Source organism: Otolemur garnettii, unplaced genomic scaffold (assembly GCF_000181295.1).
Source record: "Otolemur garnettii isolate 467f Iridium unplaced genomic scaffold, OtoGar3 scaffold00012, whole genome shotgun sequence".
Classification (NCBI taxonomy): domain Eukaryota; kingdom Metazoa; phylum Chordata; class Mammalia; order Primates; family Galagidae; genus Otolemur; species Otolemur garnettii.
The window spans coordinates 4586456-4599491 of record NW_003852407.1 but is presented as its reverse complement, the minus strand read 5'-3'; the positions used below and the strand labels follow the sequence as shown (position 1 = coordinate 4599491).

The following is a 13036-nucleotide window of genomic DNA, read 5'->3' as shown; positions in this document are numbered from 1 at the left end:
CTCGCCGATTGGAGACCAGGCTGAGCCAGAGCAAGACCCCATCTCTAAAAATAGCTGGGAGTTGTGGTGGGTGCCTGTAGTCCCAGCTATTCAGGAGGCTGAGGCAAGTGAATTGCTTGAGCCCAAGAGTTTGAGGTTACTGTGAGCTATGAAGCCACGGCACTTGACCAAGAGCTACAAAGTGAGATTCAGTCTCAAAAAAACAAAAACAAAAAACAAACCAACCCCCCCCCAAGATCATTAATTAAGTTATTTTCAAAAGAAGTTTAAAGCACAGTAAATATATTCTTTTTTTATTATTTTTTTATCAACATAATTTGAGTGTGCTGTGAAAGTTTAACTACAGGTTCAAGTGTGCTGTGAAATACAAAGGGTTGAAAAACGCTCCCTAAAGGGATCCTTCAAGGCAGAATGACAGCGCTGCACATGGGTTGTATAGAAGACAGCTAGAAACCCATAGCCGTGGGGCTGCATCTGGTGAGAAATATGTTTTATTTAGCTAAAATAATGTTTTAAAAGTTAAAAAAAATTAATATAAATTAAATGAATTCCCTAACATGCATCCTATTCCTTATATTTGGCCCTTTCCATATGTAATTACCTGCCTGGCCCAGAGACCCCTGGAATCTGTGACCCCTGTGAGAGCCTGTCTCTCCCACGCCATTGTGACTTCAGGGTGTTGCCTGGGAACACGTCTGTTGGAAGGTGCTCCATCTTCTTTCCCTCAGAAGGCACTTTGGGACCACCTCACCTGCACTGAGAACTCAGACTGAGGGCCCAGAAGCACGGATGTAACTCTTGCCCTTGCCCACTCCACCAACTTTGCCTCCCCCTGCCTACCTTGCAAAAAGGACTCCACGGTCCCAGACAGAAGAGCCTATGTTCCCAAGGCCAGAGGTCCACTGTGTGTGGGCAGCTCAGGGGAAGCAGACTGCCAGCCTTGACCTTGTGGGTTCCACTGGACCCAGCAGTCCACAAGGCCTGGCACTGACAAAGACCTCAGGCTCAAGGTTGGGCCACTGCCAACCCCTCTTGCGCAGAGCAGAGCCCTGCAGGCATTAACCCTCTGTTCATCGACCCATTGCTGTTCAGCAAAAGGTGTCCAATTCCTAGTGTGGGTCAGTGGCAGAGGATGCAAACCCACAGCAGCTCCTGTCCTACTCTGATGTGCTTCGTGACGGTGCCAACAGCAGTGAGGCAAGAGCCCCAGGCCTGAGAGAAGGGGCAGGCTGCTTCCCTGTGCATCCTAAGGGCTGTGGGCACTCCTTTGTTTGCAGGTCCTCATATCAAATCTTGAGCACCCTGGTCTCTTGATACCAGGAAACAGTTTCTTGATGGGAAAACTGCTGCAGAAGACAAAGGGTGTGTGTGTGCGCGTGCGCACACGCATGTGGTATGCATGTGCTCAAGCGTGTACAGTGTTCAGTGAGGAAGCAAGGGAAGAATAAAGGAAGAAAAAAAAAAACAAGAGAGAACAGATCAATTCAAAGGCCTGTGGTTTTCTTCTTGTGGTTTGAGTAAAGCCCTGCCCCAGACTGTGGGACACTTAAAGACAGGGTGGGGCAGGAGAGGCCTGGGAACAAAGGGCTCATTGAGGGCTCCCTGCAGGGTGCGGGGGTGAGGCAGGCGGCAGGAGGGTGTGGCATCCCCACTCACCTGTGTGAACTCTCCCTGGGCACAGGCCTCCAGTCTACCCAAAAAGTCTTCCCAAGCGTGACTTACCCCAGAAAGCTTCTCCCCGTCAGGGCAAAGCAGCAGAAGGGAAGTTTCAGAGAGAATGCTGTCCCATACAAGGGCCAGATTTGGGGCTAGGAGATGTAGTCACCCTAGAGAATAACAGGGCATGAAAATTTGGGTTTTAATTCTGGAATAGTTACTTATCCTAGACCACCTCAAAACTTGGACCAAGCTTCTTGCAGCTCCAACTTTGTAAGATTCTAGACCCCATTTCAGGGGTGTGGACTTTCTTCCTACTTTTGGAGCCCAGCAATATCACAGAACAGAAGGTACAGTATGGTAGGAGCAGCTAAATTTACACGGCACCAATCACCTGCCAGACACTGTTCCAAATGTTCCCTGTTAACTCATCTAGTTAGAAGTCTACAAGCAGGTCCTGTGGCTACTACTGTTTTACAGAAGAGGAAACCGAGGCACAGAGGGGTGAGCAGCTTGCTGGGTGGTTGAGTCCTGACAGGGAGCCCTGCATCTAGATTACTAATGATACACTGGCCCATTATGTCCAGGACAAGCCCGGATAGCAGCTTCCCAAGGCCCTGCAGGCCTATCCCCTTCCTGCAGCACCCACGGAAATGCAGAAGCTGATTCTACTCCCCAGGGAGGCCAGTGCCCTGGCTTCCTGATCCAGAGGGAGGCAGAAGGAGAGGGACCCACTTGAATCCTCTGCTCTCTGAGACAAAGCTCTGGTCCCAGCAAGGGTGAAGAACTTGACAAGTCAGACCCCTGCCATATAAAGCAGCCTTTGAATAAAACCTCTGCAGTGCCTAGGGATTGGGGTTTTCTGGTAAATTTTAATTTCTGGGTATTACAAACCCTACTGGCTTTCATGGCTGTTGTTGAAAACCTCCTTAAAATAGCTGTCTAAGAATAACCCCAGGGCCACCATCAGGCCAACCAGGGTGGTTCCTTGCCAGGTCCAGAGTGGAGGTCATGGGGTGAACGTGAACACATATTTATTGGATGTCCTTTAAGCCAGACCAGGTGCTCTGGGAACTCAGCGGCAATCACCCCCACCCCATTCTACAAGCCTCCTGCTGCTACTCTTCTCAGATCCCAGGGACCAGGGACCATCTAAGATCCCGCAAATCAGCGCAGTTGGTGAAAGAGAATGTTGGCATCTCAAAGACCAGTGATGTGGAGCCCATCACTCAAGTACTCTAATCTAAAATAGCAATAAAAATGCCCACCTGCCTGTTACTGTGAGGATTCAAAGGGGCTCTGATCGTATGTCACGGAGACAGTGCCTGGCACAGAGAAGTTGCTCCGTTATTAACACCTAGATGAACACCTGAGTTTACTGATAGAGAAACTAAGGCTGAAGCATCGACATTGAATAATATGTACCTGCCATTTTTAATTAACACTTTATATATACAGAGGGTGCCAAAAAATGTATTCACATTTTAAGAAAGGAAAAAATTGTATTAGAATTCTAAGACTCAAGTCATATTTGACTTTTGCAATTATAAGAGATACAAAATATACAAGATAACAAACATTATTGGCATATATTATTTTAAATTTTAATACAATTTTTTATTCCTTAAAATATGGAATCCTCTATATTTTGCATCCTCTATATTTCCTTATTTATCCCATGAAATAAGATAAGAGACCCATAAAGGTTAATGAACTTGCTCCAGGTCACCCAGGCTAGTAAGTTACCAGGCTCAATTCGTTGGGAAATGGCCTGGAGAGGGCAGTCCAGAGATAATTTCTGCCTGGCACCCAATGGACTCAGTAATGTGATGAATGAATGAAAGAATAAATGAATGAACGGTCTAGGAAGGTCTGCATTCACGTACACCCTAGAAATCTCGTTGAAATAGTATCACTGCCAAATCATCCACTAACACCAGGGATGCTGGTGCTGTATTTCTTGGGACTAATGTGATTCCAAGGAGCTTTACCAGCAAAGGATCTGTTTCGGGAGGTTGGGGAGGGGGCAGTATAACAGGTGTGACATCCATAATGCAATGTATCCTCAAACTTGATCATTTGTGACCAGGCACTCAGTATCCTCCATCATTTTAGCCATTCTGTGGACACAAACAAACAAACAAAAACTCACAGGCCCATTTTCTGGTCCAGCAGGAGGGAAGGAAGCTTCCTGTGAAAGGAGGCAGGGGAAACTGCACTGTGCATCTAGGGGAGGAGAGAGCAGTACTGGGCAGATGCCTGGGGGTGTCTATGCAGTGAATAAATGCCTAGTGAGTAAGAGAGCAAGGGACAGTGGGGGCGGAAGAGGGTCCCCCTACTGTGTTGCCCTCTCATCTACCACTCCTCTTTGCTCAGCACCAGGCCCCAGGCACATTGTCATGGAGTTCTCCAGCCCATGTGTCCTTCTCCAGCTTGTCTAATATCTGGGTCCCCACTGCAGAAATACGCTAGGCTTGTAGGCACAGGCCATTCCTGAACCCAAAGATTCAGGGAGGCCTGACAGCACCCAGACAGTCCTCCCTGTGAGATATTAGAGAGAGGGCAGGCTGTAACAAAGCAAAAAGAAAGGGATGCTATGATGTCAAGGTCTTAAGGACAATCCTGGGTTCTCTATTCTGATCATTCATCTATTTGTCTACTTTTTCACCAATACCGTGCTGTCTTAATTAGGGTTACGTTATAGTGAGTCCTGAAATTGGAAATTGGATGCTAATCTTCTGACTTTGTTTGGTCAGTTTTTATGTCATGTGCTTTGACATTCTGTTGTTAGATGCATATGCATTAAATATTGATTGTATGCCTTCTTGCAGAATTGGACCCTTCATAGTTATGGAATGTCCCTCATTTTCCCTGACAACGTTCATTGCTCTGAGGTCTACTCTGTCTAAAATCAATATAGCTATTCAAACTCTTTTATTAGTGTTATATGGTATGTTTTTCTCCATCCCTTCACTTTTCATTTATATGTATCTTTATATTTGAAGTGAGTTTCTTGTAGACATCATATAGTTGAATCTGTTTCTTGGTCCACTTTGACAATCTCTGCCTTTGGTGAATTTAGATCATTGATGTTTAAAGTGGTTACTGATATATCTGGATTAATATCTACCATATTTATTACTATTTTCCAGTTATTGCCCTGGGTCTTTAATTCTTTTTGTCTTTTGCTCTTTTTCTTCCTTTTCTAATTCAACACTTTAAATGATTCAATTTACTCTCCCTTCTTAGCATACCAGTATACTTTTTTAAAAAACATTTTTAAGTGATTGCCCTACATTTCACAATTTACATTTACCAGTAACCCAAGTCCACTTCAAAATGCTATTCCACATTATGGGTAGTATATGCACCTGATAAGATCAAAGTTATCCTAATTCCTTCTGCTCACCCTTGCTTGCTTCATTGTTGTCATCAATTTCACATATACATAATTATACACATACACAAAAATGTACATAATCATGTACATTGTTGCTATTATTTTAAATACCCTGTTCTGTTAGATCAATTAAGAAGAAGAAAATAAAATTTTTTATTTTGTCTTCACTTATCCCTTTTCCAATGGTCTTCTTTTCTCTTATCAGAGTTTTTGATATATATCCTTTTCCTTCTTTCTAAAGAACTTTTTTTTAAAAAAAACATTTCTTTCAAGGTGGATCTACTAGCAACAGACTTTATCTGTTTAAGAAAGTCTTTATTTCTTCTTCACTTTTGAGAAATAATTTCACTGGACACAGAATTCTGGGACAAGTGGGGAGTTTCTCTTCATACACTTTTTTTGCAAAAAATATTTTATTACCAATTATTTTAAATACACAGCACCTTAATTCTGCTTACAAACAAGCAAAGAGAAATCTAATAGAAATTCTACACTTTCTATTTCACTCCACTCTCTTCTTGTTATCGTGGTTTCTGAGAAGTCAGATGTAATTTTTACCTTGATTCTTCTATAGGTGAGATTCCGCCTCCCCCGCCCTTGTTTCATTCAAGATTTTTTTTCTTTAGCTTTGATTTTCTGCCATTTGAATATCATGTACCTAGGTGAATTTTTTCTTTTGGCACTTTTGGCATTTTCTTGCTGTTCTCTGAGCTTCTTGGATCTGTGGTTTGGTGTGCAACATTAATTTGAGAAAATTCTCAGTCATTATTGCTTCGGATATTGCATCTGTTCTTTTTCACTTCTTCAGGTATTCCTATTACAATGTTATACCTTTTGTAATCGTTTCATAGTTCTTGGATATTCTATTCCTCTATTCTTTCAGTATTTTTCTCTTTGCTCTTTCTGTTGTGAAAGTTGATATATCCTCAGGCTCAGAGATGTTTTTCCTCAACTATGTCCACTCTACTAACAAGCTCATCCAAGGCATCCTTCATTTCTGTTGCAGCATTTTTAGAATTTACCTCTCTCTGCCTACTTTGCACACTCATTTTTGCATGTTGTCTACTTTACCCAGTAGAGCTTTTAGTATATTAATCATAGTTATTTTAAATTCCAGGTCTGATAATCCCAACATCCCTGCCATATCTGAGTTTTTGTTCGGACGCTTGCACCATCTCTTCATGCTGTGCCTTTTTTCCTTTTAGTGTGCCTCCTACTGCAGATTACATTTTAAGGATTTATTTTTTGTTCATTTTATTGACAAATTGAGCAATTTTATAATCTCATTGGCCAAAGAACACTACTTTCTAGTGACAAAGTTTAAGGGACCCATCAGATTTTGGAGCCCAAAATTTGGGCCAAATTTTGACAGTTTATGACTTGGTTAAAGAAAATGCTTTGCAGAGGTCTCTAGACATCTAGAACCTTCTGAAGTCCTGAGGATAAAGCAAGGTCAACTATAAAGTTAGCAAAGAAACTTTAAGCCACATCCTACATTCCTTCTAGGGCCTCTCCTGGTAAGATGAAATGTATCACAATTACTGTATTGTAACTTTAGATTCTAGGAACCTGGGCTCAAAATCCGACTCCATCATTCAACAATTTCATAACTAAACAGAAGATACCTTTAAACCTCAGTTTTCTCTTTTTTTCATTCTTTTTTTTTTTTTTAAGAGACAGAGTCTTAGTTTGTCACCCTTGGTAGAGTGCTGTGGCATCATGACTCACAGCAACCTCCAACTCCTGCGCTCAGGCAATTCTCTTGCCTTAGCCTCTCAAGTAGCTGGGACTACAGGCGCCCGCCACAGCGCCCAGCTATTTTTTTTGTTGCAGTTTGGCTGGGGCTGGGTTTGAACCCACCACCCCTGGTATATGGGACCAGTGCCCTACTCAGTGAGCCACAGGTATCACCCCGAAACCTCAGTTTTCTGATCAATTACAATCTATTATATTATGACCATAATAATATCTAACTCATAGGATTGTTAGGACTAAATTAAAGAAATGAATATAATAAGACAATAATATGAATACCTTTTGTCATTAAATTTGAAAGTTTAGATAAAACAGACAAGTTAATAGGAGGATACAACTTCCAAAAAGGACACAAAAAGAAAAAGCACATTTGAATAGTTCATAAATATTGCAGATAATTGAGTCCAGGGTTAATATTATAGTGCCAAAAACTCAGGATCAATTTGACTTCACTGGTGAATTCAACCAATCATTTAAGGAAGAGAGATGCAAGTCTCACCAAAAAAATTTTCTAGATATTTTTAATTTCCAGGCTTAGATTTTTTAATTTTAATTTTTAAATTTCCCAACTCATTCTATGAGGACAGAATAATCATGATAACACAACCAAAAATGAACAAATAAAATTCTCACACTCTGGGAGGCTGAAGTGCAAGAATCCCTTAAGCCCAAGAGTTCAAGACCAGCCTGATCAAGAGTGAGACCCATCTCCACTAAAAATGGAAAAATTAGCTGAGCCTTGTGACAGGTGCCTGTAGTCCCAGCTGCTCAGGAGGCTAAGGAAGGAGGATCATTTGAGCCTAGAATTTGAGGCACACTAGACAGAGCGAGACTCTGTCTCAAAAAAAGAAAGAAAGAAAGAAAATTATAGGCCAATATCACTCATAAACATAGATGAAAAAATATTTTTTAATGAAAGTTCCTTAAGAAAGTCCAGCTTTGCATTTCTGATCCTCTCTGATGGGGATTTCCATAATGTGTTGCCTCGGCTTCTTTCACCTCTGACATAGGGCAAAATTCTATTCTCTAGTCATAGGAGCTGTGCCTTGTAGGACAACATGAAGTCTAGGACCACTATTCATCATCCCCAATGCAGGCCAGTGCTTAGGTGCTTGGAGGTTCATCAGGTGACAGGGACAAAACCCTGGAGAGGGGAGACAGACAACCACATTCCAATCTGTGACAATATGGATGAGCCAAATTCTCCCTAACCTCTGCAAGCCCCCCAGTCTGCCAAAGAGTGACGAAAATTGTCATGAAATGGCATGCTCTAGCACTAGTGACCACTGTCCTAGTACTTCCTGACCTGACCCACTACTCCAGCCTCCCATGGATTTTCTGGGGAAGCTGAAGAAGTGGAAGTCTGAATGATCTCAGAGACTTATTCACAAAATGATCTACTTTATTTTCTACTTACCCACAAATATGATCCTCTCACAGGGAGTCTTCCCCTCTGACTAGAAGTTGTCCCTTCTGAAGGACTGGCTTTCTAAGGGATAGGACCATTTGGCCATATAGAGACTTTTTTCCTCCAAGAAATTTTCAGACCTTAAGGACCTCACAATGGCTAAGTTCTTTGATCACAGATCATCTTCCACTTGTGCAGGGCCTTTTCCCACACCCTGTAAGTCCAGCCACACCCTGTCCTCTGTCCACAGTCCTCAAGTCGAAAGCCAGGCCTACCCCACATAGCACAAGCAAGGCAGCTCAGCCACTGTTCATCATTTTGAAATTCTGCAACATTAAGACAGAGATTACCTGCTATAAAAACGGGATAGGCCATTCTCCTACCATAAAATACACCCCAGTCTACCTCAATTAAAGCTTTTACTCCCAATCATTCTTTCCGTTCCCATCTACAATTCTAGTACCTTCCAAGACCCCCAGGTGACCTATCCTGACATTAAGTGTAGGCAATGACCTTTGGAAGATCCTCCAACATTTCTGCCTCATTTGTATGCTGGGACAGATAGGGCACAGCAGTTTGTAACTCCATTTTCATTCCATTTCAGTAACAGAATCTATCAAGCATTTCCCATAATTTGACACTAAATAGTTACTAAAGAAGCAACCATGCAGAGCGATATGGTCTCTACCTCCCAGGAAGTCACGGAGTAGTAGAGACTTGGTAACTGACGCAGTGTGCTCCACACAGTTAGGCTCAAGTAACTTTATGGTTTTCTACTTGCATCATTGCCTATAATTAGCATCTAAAAATAATTATTTGGTCATAGAAGATGGACAGATGGGTAGATATATAGATGCATGCATACACACATAGTTGGATGTATGGGTACCTGGTTCTTTCCCTGTTAAACCCATTAGGATCCCACATTTACCAAGGAGGCTCCTAGAAGGGGCCTCAAAATTTGAATCCAGAAAGCAACCCCAAGGTATTAGCATAGACGAAGATAGGTTGTTACTAAGCATTGCCTGATAACAGAACTGTAGCAACAGAGTCACAGAGAGAATTTCCAAAATTACAGATGACCTTCAGGGCCTATCCCTTGAGATTCTGATTTGGTGAGGGTGGTGTTCGTTCTGGGAACCTATTTTTCCTTTTAAGCTTCCAGGATTTTCCTGATGCACAGTTAAGTTTGAGCACCTTTGGGACAGATTCCCAGATCTAGGGATCTAGCCAAGAGACAGTCCCATGGGTCTAGGGAGAGAGTCAGCACCAGAGAGATGGCTCAGCCAGAGTGGGAAAACAGGGCTCCTTGCTTCCTTCAGTACAGTGGACCTCAGGTTTGAAATGGATGTAAAAACCTGCTGGTGGTGCTGAGAAAGTTGTGTGTGGTTCTTATTAAAGTAACGTGGCTCTTAGAGTATCTAATACTAACGTCATAATGCTCACCCAGGGTTCTTAATCAAATTTCATGGTACAACTCTCTCTGCCAAGAAAAGAATCTATGGGGGGAAATAGAAGAGGAAACATCACAATATTTGCACAGTGAAAAGTATTGTTGTTCTACCGTGTAATGTGAACAATGATTATCTCCTCCATTAAACCCTGAAAGGTCAACACTGGTGAGCCCAATTGGCTTAATTCATCCCATCTTACCACTGGCATGTCCTGAGGCCAACAAAATCTTGCTGGTAAAGGCATCGCTCTGTTTTACCTCCTCAGATAACTGTCACTTTTCTGGCTGGAGGAGATCCTCAAAATCCAGTCCAGACCTGCAGGCCAGAAACCATCTCAGGAGAAAAAGTGCTTGTCCTTTGGCTTCACTGGAGAACACTCTATGTCTCTAAGGCACTGGCTTTATCCCTATCAAATAAAAGTTCAATCTGGTCTAGGCAAACAATGAATTAGACTTTTCTGAACAGGATAAATGTTGGGTCATGTGAATCTTTAAAACTACTATGTGGAAACTAAACTTTCCTTAACTGCTAAACTAAAGCACTACTCTTCACACTGGCAAAGAAATCCACGCTTTCCAGCAAGCTTTTCTATCAGGCATGTGAAATGTGGAACTCTTGAATCCTTTTTAGGACCAGAGCTATTGCATGAAACCAGGCACACCCAGGAGCTTTCATGGACAATGTGAATACATGGAAGTTTTAATTTATCATGTGTGGAGCCCTTGAAAGTGACAAAACCTCATCTGGCTAAATAGTCTCCAAGGTAAGAATAATGGAGCAAGGTGAACCTGATCCGTCACTGTTATCCTGATGCATAGTGTGTCAGACAAAGAACTCGTTCCTTCCTGGATTGCCATCTCTGGCTCCCTTCCCGAAAGTCCGCCTGGCTCCTGAACCAGGCTGCTGCCACTGCTTGTAGCAGCCTCCCTAGGCTGGCAAGGATGCAGTTAGGCCCAGGCTTACATGGCCAACCTGAACTATGTGCCACAATGATGTGTCCTTTATTCCTAGGCTTAGCCAAAATGTTACACAAATTGTGACTTCTCACTTTCTAGACAGCCACCATGGAACCAGATAACAGAAGATGCAAGAGAACTGCACAATAAATCTCCTTTCTCCCTTCTGTGGACTACTCTGAGGACTGGGTTCCCCTTGAAATCTTCTAGACAAAATCCAGTGTGCAGCTCGGATGTGTGTGCCAATTGAAGTACATGTCAGTTCATGGCTAATTGTGAAGCAATGGCCAGCACAGCGACATTCTGCATGGTCTCGCGTGTTTCTTTACCTCATTTGCCATTTTTCTTCACCCTCCTCTCCCTGATCTTGCACCTTGAAAAAATAACATCAGTATTTTAATCCTTGCCCAAAGCTCTGCCTTTTGGAAGACATAGGTTAAAACAATTATCCAATAGGGGTTCTAGAAAACAATTCCCAGGATGAAATTAGGAGTTGAATGTCCCACCAAGTCTTAAAGTAATAGGTACTTTGCTGCTGGTTTGTACCTGGCTGCTAATAACTCCTCGAGATATAGTAGACTCACAATTGTTTCCATTTTCACAGTAGTTAATTGGTATAAAGGGCAGGTGGAAGAAGGCCAAAGTTTTTGTTGTTATTGTTTTCCTGGAGGCCTCATGTGGTCACCTTATTGCCCACAAATTCTGTAAGACTTTATTAGCTAAAATGTCAACCCACAAACACACAGATCAGCTGCCCCGCCCCTAAGCTTCCGTGGGGCCTCTCTGCCCCTTCACCACTTGGACAAGTCTGAGGTTGAATGCAAACAGTTGTGGAGTGGAGACCTGGTAGAGGCAATGTGAAAGCCATGATAGTTTAAAGCATGGTGAGTACTGGCCCTGCTTGAGGTGGCATTTTCCTCCCACAATCAGAAGGCCATGACACCTGCAGTTTCAGGGAGGAAGATTCTTGTAACACAGTCAGTGAAATCTGTGCTTTAACTGGCCACCAGCGCCATTGTATCTTCTGATACAGCCTGGCTAGGAGCCCTGCCATCTGCAGAAGGGAGTTCACTCCTTCTGCTACTTTCTTATGAGTGTATCCAATTTCCTTAATAAACTCCAGTTTCAAGTATTCTGCCATTTGGAACGTTTTACATACTCAAAAGGTATTGCCAATGACATCTTCTGGTGAATAGCCCAGGTGCCACAGGTGAGCAAGAATCTTGTAGGCCTCATCAATGTTGGCATCCACACAATGCTGGATCTTCTCCTTCATGAGTAGAGGGTGGGGCTCATCACAGACCTTGAATACATTCTCACTGTTGATGAAGCCAAATCCTGAGAAAGTGGACTGCAAGTTGTTCAATGCCTGCCACATGTCTCCCTGGGCTATGAGAATGATGGCTTCCAGGCCATCATCAATCGATGGCACCTTCTCCTTCTTGATTATGTTTAGCAGCCATGCCAATATCTGGGCATCAGTCAGCTTGGTGTAGCAGAGGATGGCATGCCGGGGCTGGATGGGCTCCATGATCTTATCAAAAGCATTACAAGCAAGCACAAAGCGAGTCCTTTTAGAGTAGATCTCCATGGTTCTCCTCAAGGCTTGCTGGGCTCCATCAGTCATGCTGTCTGCTTCATCCAAGATGATGATCTTGTGTCGACCTTTGGGAAGCCTGACTCTTTGTTGAGCAAACATTTTGATTTTATTCACAGCATCAATGCCCCTATCATTTGAAGCACTGAGTTCCAAGACAGCATCATTCATTGCTGGGCCCAGCAAGCCTTGTGCCAAACACAGGACGTTTGTAGCTTTGCCAGTTCCTGGGGGGCCAGTGATGATGATATTGGGCACATTCCCTTCTCTTGCAAAGATCTCCAGCCTGCTCACAGTGTCTTCATTCCCAGCAACTTCATTCAGCTTTACTGGTCTATATTTTTCAGCCCCTGGCAGCTCATAGTGGCCGGCACTGCTGGAGGCCTTGCTGGGGGCAGCAGCAGGGTCCTGGATCCCCCAATCGGTCGCACCACCGCTGCTCCCCTGCTCCTCCATTTCAGCATCACCTCTTCCCGCCCAAGGTCAAGGTTTTGGAAGGTCAAGCGGCTATGGCCCTCAACCAATTTCAGAAGCAATATTCATTATGAGAACTATGGAGTAGGATGGCTACTTATGACAGCATTAAAGACATTTAAATAAATAACGGGTTCAGGAAAGTCAAGTTAAGGCTCTGAAAGTTTAATAACCTCAATAGCTATGTTGTATTTCTTACAATCTCAGAGAAGACTGTGTGAAAATCAGGTCAAGGATCTGATTCTAAGGGCTTCAGAGCCACCAGGAAGATGAAATGCATAATCTTGGCAAATATTCTATGTCAACTCAGGGTTCTGATAGGGAAAGTGTATAGGA

At 43.1% G+C, this 13036-nt stretch overlaps 1 pseudogene; it reads right to left on the bottom strand.

Annotated features, from left to right (window-relative positions):
- Positions 1–2731: 2731 nt before the first annotated feature.
- Positions 2732–12682, bottom strand: LOC100942469 (annotated as a pseudogene).
- Positions 12683–13036: the final 354 nt, after the last annotated feature.